The following is a 19919-nucleotide window of genomic DNA, read 5'->3' as shown; positions in this document are numbered from 1 at the left end:
TTTCCAATAACTTGCTTACTGCTGGTGTTAGGCTCACTGGCTGGAAGTTCCCTGGCTTGTCTTTCCTCCCTTTCATAAACAATGTAATAACTTTAGCCACCCTCCAGTCTTCTGGAACCTCGCCAGTGGCTAAAAATGAAGCTAAAATCTCTGCAAAGGAAGGGCCTCTGCAATTTCTTTACTGGCTTCCCACAAAATCCGAGATGGACACTATCAGAACTCAGAAATTCATCCACCTTTGTATGATCTAAGGCTGCAAAGACACCCTTTCTGTTCATACATATGCAGTCCAAAATATCTCGACTTCCTTCCCTTATTTCTAATAGGGATTATAGGGTGGCACAGTGGCTAGCACTGCAGCCTCACAGCACCAGGGACCCAGATTCGATTCCAGCCTCGGGCGACTGTCTGTATGGAGTTTACACATTCTCCCTGTGTCTGCGTGGGTTTCCTCCGGGTGCTCCGGTTTCCTCCCACAGCCCAAAGACGTGCAGGTTAGGTGGATCGGACATGCTAAATTGCCTGTACTGTTCAGGGGTGTGTGGGTTACAGGGGTATGGGTCTGGGTGGGAAGCTTGAAGGGGTGGTGTGGACTTGTTGAGCCGAGGCGCCTGTTTCCACACTGTAGGTTATTAATCTCATTTCCTTAACATCCATGATTCTCTCCTCAGCAAACACTGAGTAGAAATATTCATTAAAAATCCTCCCCTTCTGCTGTGGCTCCACACATGGACCACCATCCTGATCTTAAAGAGGTCGTCCTCTCCGCAGCCAACCTTTTACTCTTATTATAACTAATGAGCCTCTGGGGATTATCTGTAACCTTTTCTGCCAGATCCATTTCATGACATCTTTTTGCTCTTCTGATTTCCCTCTTGTGTGCTTCTCCACTTTTTATAGTTATCTAGGGATTCACTTGAGCCTGATAGTTTAAACCCAATGTATGCCTTCTTCCCTTTCCCGACCAGATCTTCAACGTCGCTTGATATTTCAGGTCATCTACCTCTGTCATTTCTGTTGTCCAAAAGTGTGACATTATTAGTCTGTACCTTTCAATGTGTGCTCTGTGAATGTGTGGGTGTAGTTCTCAATCCATGCCTGACAGTTTCTCCAAGAAAATGCATGAGTGTTGTTACTCGTACCTACATGTCCATTCGGTGGTATCAATGTAAGAGTGCAGGCATTAGTCTGCACATGCCAATTTCTGCTCCGTCAATATGCGAGTTTAGTTTCTGTTAGGCAGATGTGAGAATGTAGTTATCACACTGGACCTGGGAGACTTTGTTCTGTGACTATTGAGTTCAGTTGTCACACTGTACCTCCCAGTTTTTAGTTTGTGACAAAGAGAGTGTGGTTTTAAATCTGAGACTGTCAGTTTCTCCTTAGTGAGTTTGTTTGTACAATTATCAGTACATTCCTGCAAGATTCTGTTGCATGAATGTGTAATTGTAGTTATCATTCCGTCCATATCAGTCTTTGCTGTGTGAAATTATGAGAGGATGTACTAATTTTTCCCCATCAGTCTTCTGCCTTGTGAAAACGGGTGTTTAGTTATCAATCTGTTTATTTTCATCCATGCTCTGCGAATGTTTGGCAGCAGTTATCAGTGTATCTCAGGAGCACAAAATCTGATGTTTCGGGCCTAGACCCTTCATCAGAGAGGGGGATGGGGAGAGGGAACTGGAATAAATAGGGAGAGAGGGGGAGACGGGCTGAAGATGGAGAGAAAAGAAGATAGGTAGAGAGGAGGGTATAGGTGGGGAGGTCGGGAGGGGATAGGTCAGTCCAGGGAAGATGGACAGGTCAAGGAGGTGGGATGACGTGATCGGTTGGAAATGGAGGTGCGGCTTGAGGTGGGAGGAAGGGATTGGTGAGAGGACGAACAGGTTAGGGAAGCAGACACAGGTTGGGCTGGTTTTGTGATGCAGTGGTGGGAGGGGAAGAACTGGGCTGGTTTTGGGATGCAGTAGGGGAAGGGGAGATTTTGAAGCTTGTGAAGTCCACGTTGATACCACTGGGCTGCAGGGTTCCCAAGCGGAATATGAGTTGCTGTTCCTGCAACCTTCGGGTGGCATCATTGTGGCAATGCAGGAGGCCCATGTCGTCTGAGGAATGGGAGGGGGAGCTGAAATGTTGCGCGACTGGGAGGTGCAGTTGTTTGTTGCAAACCGAGCGGAGGTGTTCTGCAAAGCAGTCCCCAAGCCTCCGCTTGGTTTCTCCAATGTAGAGCAAGCCACACTGGGTGCAATGGATACAATATACCCCATTGGCAGATGTGCAGGTGAACATCTGTTTGATATGGAAGGTCATCCTGGGGCCTGGGATGGGGGTGAGGGAGGTGTGTGGGACAAGTGTAGCACTTCCTGCGGTTGCAGGGGAAGGTGTCTGCTGTGGTGTGGTTGGAGGGGAGTGTGGAGTGGACAAGGGAGTCATGGAGAGAGTGATCTCTCCGGAAAGAGACAAGGGTGGGAATGGAAAAATGGCTTGGGTGGTGGGGACGGATTGTAGATGGCGGTAGAGTCGGAGGATGATATGTTGTATCCAGAGGTAGGTGGGCTGGTATGTGAGGATGAGGGGGATCCTCTGGGGTCACCCTACTGCATCCCAAAACCAGCCCAGTTCTTCCCCTCCCCCCACTGCATCCCAAAACCAGCCCAGCTTGTCTCTGCTTCCCTAACCTGTTCTTCCTCTCACCAATCCCTTCCTCCCACCTCAAGCCGCATCTCCATTTCCTACCTACCCCTCATCCCGCCTCCTTGAACTATCCATCTTCCCTGGACTGAACTACCCCTCCCCACCTCCCCACCTGTAGGCTCCTCTCTACCTATCTTGTTTTCTCTCCATCTTGGGTCTGCCTCCCCCTCTCTCCCCATTTATTCCAGTTCCCTCTCCCCATCCCCCCATCTGATGAAGGGTCTCGGCCCGAAACGTCAGCTTTTGTGCTCCTGAGATGCTGCTTGGCCTGCTGTGTTCATCCACCTCCACACTTTGTTGTCTTGGATTCTCCAGCATCTGCAGTTCCCATTATCACATCACTCTGTATCTGTCAGGTTCTGCTTGATGATTAAATTTCCAGTCTATCCATGGCAGTTTCTGTTATAAGAATGTGAGGGTTTAGTTATCACTCTGTTTCTGCCAGGCTCTGTGATGTCAACGTCTGAACGCTGTTATCAGTTCTTTCACTGTCAGTTTCTGCGACTGTGTGTATGTGAGTGTTGTTGTCAATTTATACCTGCCATTTTCTGGTATGTGAATATGAGAGTTTGGATATTAAACAGCGCCTGCCAGCTTCTGATGTGTCAATATTTGAGTGCAGTTATCAATCTGTTCCTGTGATAACGGGAACTGCAGATGCTGGAGAATCCAAGACAACAAAGTGTGGAGCTGGATGAACACAGCAGGCCAAGCAGCGTCTCAGGAGCTGCTTGGCCTGCTGTGATTGTCCAGCTCCACACTTTGTTATCAATCTGTTCTTGACAGTCTCTGCTATGCAATCGGTGGGATTGAAGCTGTTTGTCATTGTCAGTATTTACGGTGTGAATGTGTGAGTGTAGTTATCTATCCGTACCTGTTTGTTGCACCTGACAAGATAACATGAATGCAGTTACCAGTCAATGCGAGTCAGTTTCTGCTATGTTAATACAGAAGTTAGTTATCAGTCGAAGCCTGTGTGTTCCTGTTCTCTGAATGTGTGACTGTGATTATCAGTCTCTCGCTCAAAGATTCCTCAATGTGAATACGTGAGTTTAGTTATGGATCTGTACACCGGACCTGAAATGTTAACTCTGTTTTCTCCCTCACAGATGCTGCTGGACCTGCTGAGCTTTTCCAGCAACTTTGTTTTTGTTCCTGATTTACAGCTTCCGCAGATAACAAGGCATGGGGGTGGATGAACACAGCAGGACAAACAGCATCTTAGGAGCATAATAGCTGACATTTTCGGCCAAGACACTTCATCATAAAAAGGGGGAGGGGGAGAGGATTTTGAAATAAATAGGGAGAGAGAGGGAGGTGGACTGAAGATGGACAGAGGAGAAGATACGTGGAGAGGAGAGTATGGGTGGGGAGGTAGGGAGGGGATAGGTCAGTCTGGGGAGGATGGACCGGTCAAGGGGGCAGGCTGAGGTTAGGAGGTAGGAAATGGAGGTGCGGCTTGACGTGGGAAGACGGGATAGGTGAGGGGAAGAACAGGTTAGGCAGGTGGGGAAGAGCTGGGCTGGTTTGGGATGCAGCGGGGGGAAGGGAGATTTTGAAGCTGGTGAAATCCACATCGATACCTTGAGGCTGCAGGGTTCCCAAGCGGAATATGAGTTGCTGTTCCTGCAACCTACGGGTGGGATCATTATGACTCTGCAGGATGCCCAGGATGGACATGTTGTCTGAGGAATGGGAGGGAGAGTTGAAATGGTTCGCGACTGGGAGGTGCAGTTGTTTATGGCGAACCAAGCGGAGGTGTTCTGCAAAGCAGTCCCCAAGGCTCTGCTTGGTTTCGCCAATGTAGAGAAAACCACACCGCGTACAGCGGATGCAGTATACCACATTGGCGGATGTGCAGGGGAACATCTGCTTGATGTGGAAAGTCATCTTGGGGCCTAGGATTGGGGTTAGGGAGGAGGTGTGAGGGCAAGTGTAGCACTTCCTCCGGTTGCAGGGGAAGGTGCCGGGTGTGCTGGGGTTGGAGGGCAGTGTGGAGCGGACAAGGGAGTTGTGGAGAGAGTGGTCTCATCTGAAAGCAGACAAGGGTCGGGTAGTAAAAATGTCTTCGGTGGTCGGGTTGAATTGTAGATGGCACAAGTGTCGGAGGATGATGCATTGTATCCAGAGGTTGGTAGGGTGGGATGTGAGGACCAAGGGGGTTCTGTTTTGGCGGTTATTGCGGGGTCAGGGTGTGAGGGATGAGGCACGGGAAATGTGGAAGACACGGTTGAGGGCATTGCCGACCGCTGCGGGGGGAACATCCGCAGTTCTTTCGGTTTTTATATTGTCCGTTTATGCTGTGTGAAACACTGAGTGTGGGTATCTATGTGGGCCTTTCAGTTTCTGATTTGTGGATGTATGAGTGCAGATTTACTTTGTACCTGTCAGTTTCTGCTCTGTAAATGTGACAGCGTAGTTGACAACCTCGTCCTCACAGTTTGTGCCGTGTGAATGAATGCAGTTATATATCTGTCTCTGCCACTTTCTGTTGTGTGAATGTGAGAGTGCAGGAATCAATCTGTACCACTCAGTTAATGCAAGTGGAATGAGGGATGTAGGTATCATGTACATGTCCGTGTTATCATCAACCTGTTCCTGTCAGTTTCTGCTATCCGGGTACCTGAGTATAGATGTCATTCTCTGTCAGTCAGTTTCTACTCAGTGAATATGTGTCTGAAATTATCAGTCTGTCCATGACACTGTTTTGCTATGTGAATGTTTAGTTATCAATCGCTCTCCATCAATGTCAATTAGGAGAGCCTGAGAGTGTAGTTATTACATGTTTTAATACATTCTGATCAGATACTCAACTACAATAGCAATCATCCCAATATCTACTTAATGGAGCTGCACCAAAACACTGTTCAAGTGAGCCACAACACACTGCAGCATCCAGAGCTGCGTAAAGCTGAGGAAGAACACGATACAGTGACTATAGAAATGAAGGTTACCTGAAAAGCATTGTCCTTCAACACCTGCACAACAGACGACAAATGGATTACACAGCACGTCCAGAGACACTAGTCACCTGACCAAACATGAAAAACATATCAGAAATGAGCACCATATTGCCCCGAGCCAACAACCAGAACTGACAGAACCAACGTTATTTGCACGATATCGTGCACAGATGCCAAGAGCAGTACAAAGGCCAAACTGGTAGGAAACTAGCCATCATGATTCGTAAACACAAACTAGCTACCAAGAGACATGGCCAACTATCACTCATCTCAATACGCATGGACAAAGAGGGACACCAATTTGACAGGGACAACTTAGTCATCTGAGGAAAAGCCAACCAAAGACATGCACGAGAATTCCTGGAGGCCTGACATTCAAACTGGAATGCCATTAACAAATGCGTAGAGCAGGATCCCATACACCAACCACTGAGAAACAAATCCAGAAGTGATGTCAGCCACCCCAGCAAACTGCAGCACATGAACAGCCAGCAGGACACAACAGCAACACATCACCAGAGGTGCACTGAACGTATTATGTAGCTGGTGACAAAATGTCTCTAAACAAGCAACAAGCTTGTCGAGCAATTCAACAACAGCATAGTTATTAATCTGACCCCAACGGTTCATGCAATGCAAGTGTGACAGCAGTTATCATTGTGTAGCCGCCAGTTTCTGTAATTTGAATGTCACTGTTATCAATCTCTGAGTTTCTGCTTGGTGACCATGTGAGTGCAGTTATCAATAACGGCCTGTCAGCTTCCACTCTGTGAATATGAGAGTAGTTACCAAACTGTATCTGTCAGCTAATGCTTTGTGAAACTGGGAAGGCTGACTCCAGAATCTGCAGCTCTTGCTATCTCTAAAGTGATCGTCAATCAGTTCCTATCAATTTCTTCTGTATGGATATGTGCATGTAGAGCAACCTGTACCTATCAGTACCTCATAATTTGCAAGTAAAGTTATCAATATGTACCTGTGGGAATCTACTTTGTGAATATTTGAGTATAGTTATCAAACTGTACCCGTCGGTATTTTTTAAATCTGTGGGTATGCAGTTATAAAACTGTACCTGTCACTTTATGGTCTGTGAAATTGGGAGTTGTCATCAATATGTAGCTGCCAGTTTCTGCTGTGTGGATATGTGAAAGTAGTTATCGTTCAGTTGCTGTCAGTTTGCTATGTGAATGTGAGTGTTGTTTACTAACCTGTGTATACCAGTTTCCATGATGTGAATGTGTGAATATCTTTATTAATCTTTAGCTGTCAGTTTCTGCAATGTCAATATGTGAGTCTCGTCATCCTTTCTCTTTTGTATGCATTTGCAATACAAATGAGTGAGGTTAGGCATCAATCCATACTGGTCATTTTCTACTTGTAAAAGTGGCTTAATTGTCAGCAGCCAGTAATATTCTTAGTGGAGGTGTGATTCATTATGTGATAATTGCTAGTAGAGTAATTTTACATAGATTTCATTCAGATACTGAGTGTATAATTTCAGTTCATCCCTCTTCAAAAATAGTGTAAAAGTCAATGGGTGATGAATGCTGAAATTTGTTGGAACTGTGTATGTGGAATGGAGAGATAAGAAAAATAAAGTTTAATTTCTCCAACCTTGTTCTCCTGTTGGTAAAATTTGAACATATCTGTTGGAAATTAAGCTCACTGTGTGTCTGACTCAATCTGCTCTGTGACTGCGGAAAGGATGTTCTCTGCTCTGACAGTGGGAACATCCCTGCTGTTTATCAGAAGGATCTGCTCACACTTGCCTCTGCACTGAAGAAATCTTACTTTGTCTTGGTCCTTCAAGTGTTTTTTTCTGTGGGATGACAGAAGAGATAGTTCGTGTAAAGCAACATCAATTGGGTTTGACAATGTTTAACTGATCAACACAACATTTAGTTATTAATCATTTGGATATATTATTACTAGGAATTCTAACATAACTATGGGTCTTGATCCAATCTTGCCCTGAGCTGCTCCTTGTCTGATCATTTCTAAAAACTTCAACACCATTTGAATGAGCTCCTGAAAGTAAATGATACCTGTACAGCTCCATGACTGGAACCACCCAATGGAAGCTTGTCAGTGGATGCGAGTTTAGTTATTGATCTATTCATGTCAGTTGCTACTTGGTGAATGTGTGAGTGTAGTTATCAATGTGTCCCTCTAGGTCTTTGGTAATTATTCATGTATTGCACAGCAGAGGCTGACAGGGACAGAATGATCAGGAACTATTGATCAATTAAAATTATACAGCACAGAAGGTGGCCATTTGGCTCATTATATCCATGCTGACCCAAACACCCCAAAATGGCCATCATAAAATCCGATCTTCTTGCATACATCCCATAGCCCTGCAGCTTGCAGACTTAATGTGGAGGTCCAGATATGTTCTTACAAGAGTTGACAATCTCTGCTATCAGCAACTCACGAAACGTATTTGAGATAAGCACCCTCTCATAAAAATGGTTTTCCTCCCATCATCTCTCATCGTCCTGCCACTTCACTTCATCTACACCCAATGGTTTTTAAACCCAATGCCAAGGGAAACAGATTCCCCCTGTCGACTCTATCACTGCCCATCCCATTTGCCTCAATAATGGCACTCCCAGCTTTCACTGTTCAAAATAATATAGCTCCAACCTCTACAATCAATCCTCATAGCTATAACTCTCCAGCCCTAGCAACATTCCAGTAAATGTTCTCTGCAATATATCCAGAGCAATAACGTTGTCCTGTAATGTGGTGACCATCGTGGCGCACAATACATCAGTTCCAGCCTCACCAGTGTCTTACATAATTTCATCGTTACAGCCCTACTTTTGTGTAGTATACCTCTGCCAATAAACGACAGCATTCTACATACCAAGTTTCACAATCTTATCCACCTGTACTGCTATTTTCATACTCCATTTCACTTGCACACCAAACCACTCACTTTACGTACAATTTCCACACCACCTCATGTATTCCTATTTTGTGTCCTTGCACCTCCTGAAATGCATTACCTCACATTTATCAGAGTTGAACTCCATATGCCACTCATCTGCCCCTTCCACCAAAACTTCTATATCATTTTGGAGCTGACAGCTATCCTCTGCACTACCAGTACACTGTTAAATTTTTGTGCTGGCTGAAAATTTCCCAATTGTATCCCCGTGTTCAAGTCCAAGTTGTTATCATATAAAACAAACAGCATAAGTCCCAACACTGAGCTGTGAGAAACACCACTTGAAACAGCTTTCGGTTTACAAGGGCAGCCATTGACCATTTGATTCCTGTTGCTAAGCAAACTTTGCTTCCAATTTAGCAAATTGCTCCGTATCCCAAAAGCCTTTCCATTTCTGATTCATCTGCTGCATGGTACTTTATCAAATGTCTTACTAAAATCCATGTCGTTAACGTGCATTACACTATCCTCACACATTCACGTGGCATTCACTGACAGGTATTGATTGATAACTAAAATCACACATCCACATTGTGAAAACTGACAGGGACTGATTGAAAAATACAATTGCACCTTCACACAGCAATCAGTGTCTATTTGTGTTATACAGATGTGAGTTTTGTAATTAATCTGTTGATAATGATGTGTGAACATGCAACGTGAATATTTGAGTGCAAATTTCAATCTGTATCTGTCCACGTCTGCGCTGGGAACCTGAGAATGTAGTTATTCATCTGCAACTATCAGTTTTTGTGATGTGAATATATAAATGTAGTTATGAATTTGTAATGCTTTCCTCTCCGAGAATATGAGAACACAGTTATCTATTTCGACCTATCATTCCTGGCTATGTGCATATACGGACATTGTTATCAATCTGTCCCTGTCATTACCTGCAGTGTGAATGTTGAAGTGCAGTTGTAAAACTTTTCCAATCAGTTTCTGTGATTTAAATATGGAAATATAATTGTTATTTCCCCCTATCAGATTCTACTCTGTGAATATAAGTGCCTTGTTATGCCATTTTATGCCTCATGCGGCTTGGGAGTGTTACTGAGAGTTTCTTCTGATCGGTTTCTGCTTTGTGAATATGAGAGTGCAGCAATATTGTCAAAGTACATCTGGGAAACAGACCTTTGGTAATTGTAATGTTTATTTCATTTTAAACTTGGCCTACTATATATTTCCTTCAGTTTCAACAAAGGAAATTGATGCACTAGTTACATGTCCAAATCTAAGACATGGTGTGATATTTGGAGGCATATTTAATCTGGATTTCAATTTACTTCTTCAGCTATTTCATTATAATTCATCATTGATCATGCAATCGATTCAGTATTTTCTGATGTCGTGAACATTACGAATTTACTTTATGCCAAGCTGATACCTCATACTTAATCCTCAAGGAAAGTATTCACATACTGGCATTGAAGTACTTGGCTCTTACCCTGTCCTATTAATGCGTAATGAAAGGGGAGCTCTCCCACCCATGTGATATTTAAGAGAAATGGCATTTTCTTTTGTTTTTGCCTGGGTATCTACTAACCTGGCAGCATCTCCACGCTTTCTAAGTTATTCTGTACCTACTGTGCATTGGCACAAGAGCTGCTGTTATGAAACAAGACTGACAGATACACTCAATTGATCCTATTTCTATCTTCCTGTATTGCGTTACTGAGCAGATTAAGTATTTCTTGTAAACTGGAGAGCCAATTACCACCATGGCAGAGGACAGAGTTTTTGGTTCATCTCTTTTTTCGCAAATGTGAAACAGCCTGTGTTCTTCAGTTGTTTGTGCCTCCAGCATTTATAAGCAAGTGAAAATGCAAGGCATTGCAACTGAAATGAGTGTGTGCTTTTCTTCAGAGTTGAGGACAGAGAAGCAATGGACCTTTGCCAAGGATACACTGCAGAGTCTAACCGCTGTGGTGATATCAAAGGATATTTTCAGGATGAGATTAATATTATTCAACATTACATAGTGACACAAGTCTTGGAATGCTGCTAAAGTAAAGATGTTAATTTAGTATGTTATTGCCAAAGAGGAAGTGCAATGAACAAATCAACTGCATTGCGGCTGACTGACCACAATGTTGCTTGTGCAGGAAAGAAAATTAGTTTTCTTACTTCGAATTTGTTTTATGGCACGGACATTAACATGCTCGGTGTTGAACTTTTGTTTTCTGTCATTCAGTGGGCACAACTGGAACCGTCAAACTGAATTTACTGAAGAATAAACACTGTTGACCAATCTTTGCAAAATATAAGTGAGGACAGTTATATTGTGATATTGCTTGTTTGAAAAAAACGGCATGAAGCTTTCTTGTGTTTTAAGTAGAAATTCAGGTGGATTGTCAAGAGGAACACAGAGCTATTTGAACAAAATTTAAGCTATTTTGAAAACAAAAGGTCTCTGATTATAAAGTCCTCTTGCTTAATATAGAATAAAAAAAATCTGATCACGCTTGAAGAAATTGACAACTGATAAAAGTGAGGATGATACTTCCTCTGCCAACATGGCACATTCATGGAATTTGAATACTGGCTGAATTGATGTAGAATTGTCGGCTGGTTGTTTCTAAACAGTGCAGATTCAGTGAGAGAAAGGACTGTTTCCTGTGCTGCAGACGTCTATGAATATTTGTGTGTGAGTGGTAATCATCGATTCGTACTTGTTGATTGCTGTCATGTGAAGATATGAGCGTAATCATCAAACTGTCCCTCTCAGTTTCTGCTGCGAAATATGTGAGTTTAGATATCAACCTATATCCATCAATTGCTCTTTCGTGAATGTGAAAGTGTTACAAATATGTCCCTGTCAAATTTGTCTGTGAATATGCAAATGTAGTTATCAATCTACATATGCTTATGCTTTTGCTTTCCTGTCATGTGTGCATGTATTTATCAGCCTGTACCTGCCAGTTTTTGTAGTCTGAATGTGTGTGTAATTATCTTTCTGTCCCTGTCATTTTCTGATCTGTGAATATGAGTGCGCCGTTATCAATACGTGCCTGTCAGTTTCTTCTCTCTGGCTGTGCAAGTGTTTTTACCCATTTGGCCCCGTCAGATCCTGACGTGTAAATCTGAGAGATGAGTTATTAGGCTATGCCTGACGCTATCTGGTTTGTGAATGCATTTATCATTGTCTCCCTGTATAATTTCTAGGGTAGGTTTTCTGTCTTATATCGGCTTGCTCTGTCTCTGGTCTGGACACATATAGAGTTTAATGTTCATTTGTTGTTGCAAGCTCACTGTATGAGACATTCTTAATTGTACAGTCAACAATCTAGGTTATCTATTTGAATGTAGGTTTATTCTCTGTATCATTTCAGGTCACTACTTGATTTCCTACTGGTCTGTTTAATAGCAAAGTTTATATTCAGTAGAAGTGTATCAGATGGTTTTCACTATTCAGTTTGTAGTTTTATGCAAAGAAATGCAATGTCAATGTCAATTTCAATTCGAAACTTATCCTGACATGCAATTTCTCCAGTTTGTACAAAAGGAAATGATACTTTAATTATCTCTCTACGATGAGATGGTGACACACAGAGAGGTGAAATTAATCTCTTGTTCGATATATTTCCTGGACTACTTCTTGGGAATTCAGTGTCAAAGAACAAAAAAAAAAATTCGGCTGAGAGGAACAGGCTCTTTGGCCCTCCAAGCCTGTGCTGATCCATATCCTCTATCTAAACCTGTCACCTATTTTCCAAGGATGTGTATCCCTCTGCTCCCTGTCCAGTCACCTATCTGTCTACATAGATATTAAGGGACACTATAATGCACTCCTCTACAACCTCCGCTGGCAACACATTCCAGGCACCCAAAGCCTTCTGTGTAAAGAATTTTCCATGCATATCATCCTTAAACTTTTGCCCCCTCACCTTGAAATCATGACGCGTCGTCATAGAGTTCCACACTCTTGGAAAAAGCTTCTTGCTATCCAACCCGTCAATTCATCTCATGACTGTGTCGGCCTCAATCAAGTCTCCCCTCAACCTCCATCTTTCTAATGTAAATAATCGTAATCTACTCAAACTCTCTTCATCGCGAGCACCCTCCGTACCAGGCAACATCCTGGTGAACCTCCTCTGCGCCTTTTCCAAAGCATCAACATCCTTTTGGTAATGTGGTGACCTGAACTGAAAACAATATTCCAAATGTGTTCAAACCAAAGCCCTATAAAACTGTAACAGGACCTGCCAACTCTTGCACTAAATGACCCATCTGATGAAGGAAAGAATGCAGTATGTCTTCTTGACCACTCTATCGACCCGCGTTGCACCTTCAGGGTGCAATGCACCTGAACACCCAGATCTCTCTGAGCATCAATTTTTGCCAGGGCTTTTCCATTTACCACATAGTTCGCACTTGAAGTGGATCTTTCAAAATGCATCACCTCACATTTGCCGGAACTGAACTCCACAAAATTTGTCGTTTTTTCCCCAAATACAGTGAATGAGTGATATTCACATTATGAACACGGGAGTGCATGTCCACACGAGGATTGAAGTATTTAGCTCACATTCTTTTCTATTTGTCTCTTATCTTGAAAGGCTAGCTCTCTGACCTGAAATCCGTGAGTGGAAATCATCTTCAATGTTACACTGTGAAGTTTGCAATATACATGATCTTCATGGCTGTTAGATGGTGTGACACGTGTGATGGAGATAGTGTATATATTTACAACTCAGTGGAGTGCGTGTGCCAAAAAGTGTGCATACACTCTGCTGGCATTCTACGTCAGGCTTTGGGACAGGATGTGCATTTGGAAGGCACATTAATTAACTGTTCTGGCTGTGCCTGGGACATCCATTTGACAAAAGATGAATGCTGTCCTGCTCAGTTACTGATGATAACGTCAATGTTTTCTTCCATATCTGTTCTCATTATCTGCTATGTGTTTGGTTGGTGTAACTATGTAACAGCATGAACTATTTCTTCACCTTGACAGTAAATTTGAAAACATGCTTACCCTAAATGTAGATTTACTGCCGTTCTTTTGTGTCTATTTCAGATGAAAATTCAGTCTATTCACTTTCAAAAATGCCGTAAATGCCAATAGGCTACAAATGATCTTCTTTTGAAACAGGGTGGTGTGTTGAGAAAACAGAGGTGGGGGGGGGGAAAACTATTTTTATTTTGTTGGTTGTGTTTGACTGTTGGCTTGCATGCATGTCACCAGAAATTGAGTTGATTGTATTTCTGACTCAATTTGCTCTGTGCCTGTGGAAAGGGTGTCCTCTGCTTGGACATGGTAACATACCTGTTGGTTGTTCGAAGGAGCTGGTCATCCTTGGCTTCGTACCAAGCACACATAACATTGTCTTGTTCCTGCAAGTGTTTTCCTGGGGGAAGACAGAAGTGTTTACTCCTGTAAATCAACATCAATTAAGTTTTACAATATCAAAAAGATTACTGTAATACTCAGTTAATAGTTATTAGGATGTTTCTTTTACTTCTTCTGAAGAACAGTGCTCCAAAAGTCTGTCATTTCAAAAGAACCTGAGAGATGATGACAGTGTCATGAGACATCTGCCTTTTCTTTAAAGTCATGAATTCAAATGCAGGTCTGATTCCATTTTAACTTGCAGCTGCGCCTTGTCTCAGGACTTTTAAGAAAAACCTATCTCCTTCGATAGCAATTGAGTAAAATCTGGAAATGGAACGATAATTGTACAGCTCCACGTGAGGTGCTACCCACAGCCACTGCAATGTCTGCGCAGTTCATGTTACCAAATCCCAATGCACTAACTGTAGAATATAGTGACTCTAATCCATGTCCTTTACAGGGTTCTTATTATTTCTAGTCTTGTCCGTGTTTCGACTTTGACTGCACAATGTCAACAAACAGCATGAAACAGAAGCCAAACAATGAATTTCCATCAGTGGTTGGGGATGTGAAAACCACAAGACTGACCCCCAGCAGCTTCTCGCCGCTGTGTCTCCCTCAGCAGGCCCACACACAGCCCGAGAAAGGCCTCTCTCTCCCCGCCCCCAGGCCGCTCTCTCTCCAAGTTCCGGGACCAGCTCCTGCCCAGCTCGGCCTCTTACCAACAGCCCCCGGTTCTCCCTGAACTGAGCCCGAATCAATGCCGGTCTCGGAGCCTCCCTCTGTGTCCCAGACTCACATCTCGATGCGCTGCCGCAAGGAGTCTGCTGCTCCCTCGCTTCCCTGGGCGCTGGTCTCTCCATTGCGGTCTGTTTCAAACAAACCTCTTCCACTCACTGAGTGAATGCCCCTCAATGGCAGCGCAGGGGGAGGGCCTCACGCATGCGCTCCTCTAAACAGCCAAATGCACTTCTTTCGGGGGGGGTGACATCGCGCATGCGCTACTTTTCCAAATAATTCCCAGAGACAGAAATCAATTGATCATTTCCCCAATTCACTTTACACCCAGTTTCAGCAAAGCACCTGGGGGCTGTGGGGGAAAGAGCAGAGACCGTTTGTATATAATGACTTTTCTTTCCCACGATTCAATACCAATTCGCAAAAAAAGAGCGTGAAACAGAAGCTGAACGATGAGTTTCGATCGTTTCCCGGACCATGTTAATAACTCTCTCCCTCCGGCTCTCACATTCTGGTGGCAAGTGGAGTAGCTAACGGCCATTCGGCCCGTTAGATGTGCTCCCTAATTCAAAACATCACGCCTAATCTTATGATAACAAAGTGTGGGGCTGGATGAACACAGCAGGCCAAGCAGCATTTTAGGAACACAAAAAGCTGATGTTTCGGGCCGAGGCGCTTCAGTCGAAAATGGGGCGGGGGAGAGGATTCTGAAATAAATACGGAGAGAGGGGGAGGTGGACCGAAGGTGGACAGAGAAGAGAGGTGCAGAGGAGAGTATGGGTTGGGAGGTAGGAAAGAGATCGGTCAGTCCGGGGAGGACGGACAGGTCAAGGGGGCGGAACGAGGTTCGTAGGTCGGAAACGGAGGTGCAGCTTGAGGTGGGAGGAGGGGATAGGTGAGAGGAAGAACAGGTTAGGGAGGGTGGTACGAGCTGGGCTGGTTTTTTGATGCAGTGGGGGGAGCGGAGATTTTGAAGCTGGTAAAATCCACATTGATGCCATTGGGCTGCAGGGTTCCCAAGCGGAATATTAATTGATGTTCATGCAACCCATGGGTGGCATCATTATGGCACTGCAAGATGCCCAGGATGGACATGTCGTCTGAGGAATGGGCCCAAGCTATGCCTGCCTCTTTGTGGCTTATGTAGAACAGTCCCTCTTCCGCAGCTCCACTGGCCCCAAACCCCACCTCTTCTTTCGTCACATTGATGAATGTATCGGCGCTGCCTCATGCTCACAAGAGGAGCTCAAACAGTTCATCCATTTCACCAACACCTTCCACCCCAACCTCAAGTTCACCTGGACCATCTCCAAAACACATCCCTTACCTTCCTGGACCTTTCTGTCTCCATCTCAGGCGACCACCTATAAACCGATGTCCATTTCAAGCCCACCGACCCCCACAGCTAACAGGTATACTCCTCCTACCACCAACCTTCCTGCAAAAATTCCATCCCCTATTCCCAATTCCTTTGCCTCTAGCGCATCTGCTCCCAGGATGAAGCAATCCACTCCTGCACATCCCAGATGTCCTCGTTCTTCAAGGGCCGCAACATCACCCCCGCAGCGATCGAGAACACTGTTGACCGTGTCTCCCGCATTTTCCGTACCTCATCCCTCACACCACGCCTTCACAATAATTGCCCCCAGCGAATCCCAAAGTCCTCTGGCTTTCTGTAAGAAGGCAACGAGTTGTGGTTGATGGAAAATATTCAGCCTGGAGCCATGTCATTGGTGGTGTGCCTCAAAGATCTGTGTTGGGACCACTGCCGTTTGTCATTTTTGTTAATGACTTGGATGCAGTCATTGATGGATGGGTTAGTAAGTTTGCAGATGACTCTGAAGTCGGTGGAGTGGTGGAGAGTGTGGAAGGATGTTGCAGGTTGCAGGGAGACTTGGATAAACTGCAGAATTGGGCCGAAAGTTGGCAAATGGAGTTTAATATGGCTAAATGTGAGGTGATTGACTTTGGGAGGAATAATAGCAAGGTAGAATACTGGATCAATGGAAAGATTCTTGGTATTGTGGATGTGCAGAGGGATCTTGTTGTCCATGTATATAGATCCCTGAAAGTTGCCACCCAGGTTGATAGTGCGGTTAAGAAAGCTTACGGTGTGATAGGTTTTATTGGGAGAGGGATTGAGTTCTGGAGCCATGATGTCATGATGCAATTGTACAAAATGCTCGTGCGGCCTCATTTGGAATATTGTGTGCAGTTCTGGTCCCCCCATTAGAGGAAGGTTGTGGAAGCATTGGAAAAGGTACAAAGGAGATTGACCAGGAAGATGTCTGGTCTGGAGCGCAGGCCCTATGAAGAAAGGCTGAGGGACTAGGGTCTGTTCTCATTGGAGAGAAGAAGGCTAAGAGGTGATTTAATACAGACGTACAAGATGATCAGTGGATTAGATAGTGAAAGCCTTTTTCCGAGGATGATGACTTCAGTTTGTACAAGGGGGCATAGCTACAAATTGAAGAGTGATAGATTTAAGACAGATGTCAGAGGCAGGGTCTTTACTCAGAGAGTGGTAAGGGCATGGAACACCCTGCCTGCCAATGTAGTTAACTCAGTCACATTCGGGGCATTTAAACAGTCCTTGGATAAGCATATGAATAATGATGGGATAGTGTAGGGGGAGGGGTTTAGATTAGTTCGCAGGTCGGGCCAATATTGAGGACCGAAGGGCCTGTTCTGCACTGTATTGTTCTATGTTCATTCCCACCTCACCAACCTCCAGTACAACGCGTCATCCTCCGACACTTCTGCCATTGACAATATGACTCCACCACCAAAGACATTTTTCCCACCCCACCCTTGCATGCCTTCTGGAGAGACCACTCTCTCCGTGACTCGCTTGTCCAATCCCACCACACCCGGCACTTTGCCCTGCACCGCAGGAAATGCTACACTTGTCCCCACACCTCCTCCCTCACCCCTATCCCAGGCCCCAAGATGACTTTCCACATTAAGCAGAGGTTCACCTGCACATCTGCCAATGCGGTATACTGCATCCACCGGTACCCGGTGCGGCTTCCTCTACATTGGGCAAACCAAGCGGAGGCTTGGGGATCACTTTGCAGAACACCTCCGCTCAGTTCGCAACAAACAACTGCACCTCCCAGTCGCAAACCATTTCCACTCCCCCTCCCATTCTCTAGATGACATGTCCATCATGGGCCTCCTGCAGTGCCACAGTGATGCCACCCGAAGGTTGCAGGAACAACAACTCATATTCTGCCTGGGAACCCTGTAGCCATATGGTATCAATGTGGACTTCACCAGTTTCAAAATCTCCCCTTCCCCTACTGCATCCCTAAACCAGCCCAGTTCGTCCCCTCCCCCCACTGCACCACACAGCCAGCCCAGCTCTTCCCCCCCCGACCCACTGCATCCCAAAACCAGTCCAACCTGTCTCTGCCTCCCTAACCGGTTCTTCCTCTCACCCATCCCTTCCTCCCACCCCAAGCCGCACCCCCATCTACCTACTAACCTCATCCCATCTCCTTGACCTGTCCGTCTTCCCTGGACTTACCTATCCCCTCCCTACCTCCCCACCTATACTCTCTCCACCTATCTTCTTTACTCTCCATCTTCGGTCCGCCTCCCCCTCTCTCCCTATTTATTCCAGTTCCCTCTCCCCATCCCCCTCTCTGATGAAGGGTCTAGGTTTTGTGCTCCTGAGATGCTGCTTGGCCTGCTGTGTTCATCCAGCCTCACATTTTATTATCTTGGAATTCTCCAGCATCTGCAGTTCCCATTATCTCAGGATTGTGAAGAAGGTGTTTGGCACGCTTTCCTTCACTGCTCAGTCCTTTGAGTTTAGGAGGCGACAATCACATTGACGTTACACAGGGCATTGGGTGAGGCCAGTTGGCCAGTTGGAGGAAGGACAGTATTAAGGTGGGGATGGTTCAAAAGAGGCTCACCAGTAATTGCCGAGTATGTAGTTTTCGAGTTATAAAGGAAGGATGGAAAGGCTGGGAGTTTTTTTTTCACTAGAGTGTGGCATGTTGAAAGGCAGCTTATACAAGTTCATAAAATAATGAGGGGGTGAGACAGAGTTAATGAGAGTTGTCTTTTGCCTGGGATGGGGGGAATTGAGGAACGGCGTGAACATTTTTACAGTGACAGTAGAGAGATTAAAACAAAAGACACGAGGGTTTTATTGTCACAGAGCCGGCTGCAAGTGGAATGAACTTCTGAGGAAACGGCCCATGTGTCTACAAATACAGCCTTGAAACGGCGTTTGGATAAGTAGGTAAATATGACAGGTTTGAAAGGAAACAGGCCAGGGACAGGCAGGTGGAACTAGTTCAGTTTGCCATTATATTCGGCATGCTATGGTTGGACTGAAGGTTATGCATCCTTGCTGAACGACTCCATATGAGAGAAAAACGGACACAGGCTATTGAGTTAGATGACCTGCCATTTTCATGATGAGTTGGAGGAGAGGTTTGAAGGGCCGAAAGCTTCGGCCAAGTTGCCATTATTTGTGTTTCTATGTCTGATTACTCCCAGAACCGATGTTGAGTATTGTCACCGGAATGAAAATAAAAAAAAAACTGATCTGGGTGATCAATGGAACTTCAAACCAGATGATTGGCTTTTGCAGCTGAATGTGGAGAAGAGCGAATCTCCAGCACACCGGCCTCAGAGATTTTAACAGTTACTGAGGGGAAAATCTCCAACAACTCCCTGATATCCGAGCAAAAGCTGAAAGGAAAATAAATGATATCCTTCCACATTTACATTTGGCAATGTTTCTGGCCTGTGACTGTGTGGATGTGAATATTGAATCAGAGAGACTGTGGGAAAAGGGCGGGCGGGTTAGTCTAACGTCACTGTGTTTGTCTGTCCGCTCATATCATGATATTTCCGAATCTCTCTTGTGCAGATCGAAAATATTTTCAATTCCAATTATCCACCTGCTCCCCCACTAAACCCGAAAGCTAGAATTCAAGGCTGTGTATTTGTTGATTTCAAGATTTCAGCCCAAAAGTGAGGATAATGCCAGCGCTCAGCTCAGAGAGCGCGATCAGTGCAACAGCAAAATGCGTGTAACTCGACAACGGAGCCGTCAATTCGAGTGAAAACTTTTTGGCCGCAAACCTTCCCGTGTCATGGTCAGGAACGATCGAACCTGGCTCTCTGGAGATGCGGAATTGCAGAGGAATTGGAGAGTTTCTGCCGAGAGAGAAACACAGAGAGGCAGCAGGAGCAGGGAGCTGAGGGCAGGTTG

At 44.9% G+C, this 19919-nt stretch overlaps 1 long non-coding RNA gene across 1 annotated transcript; it reads right to left on the bottom strand.

The window, feature by feature from the left end:
- Positions 1 to 7009: 7009 nt before the first annotated feature.
- Positions 7010 to 14852, bottom strand: LOC132207294 (uncharacterized). The gene is made up of 3 exons (XR_009443423.1): positions 14745 to 14852; positions 13880 to 13961; positions 7010 to 7476 (listed from the first exon to the last, which is right to left on the bottom strand). It is a non-coding gene; the product is annotated as an uncharacterized LOC132207294 (long non-coding RNA).
- Positions 14853 to 19919: the final 5067 nt, after the last annotated feature.

This window comes from Stegostoma tigrinum, chromosome 44, assembly GCF_030684315.1.
Source record: "Stegostoma tigrinum isolate sSteTig4 chromosome 44, sSteTig4.hap1, whole genome shotgun sequence".
Lineage (NCBI taxonomy): Eukaryota > Metazoa > Chordata > Chondrichthyes > Orectolobiformes > Stegostomatidae > Stegostoma > Stegostoma tigrinum.
The sequence above is the reverse complement of the archived record's forward strand: the minus strand, read 5'-3'. Positions and strand labels throughout refer to the sequence as shown.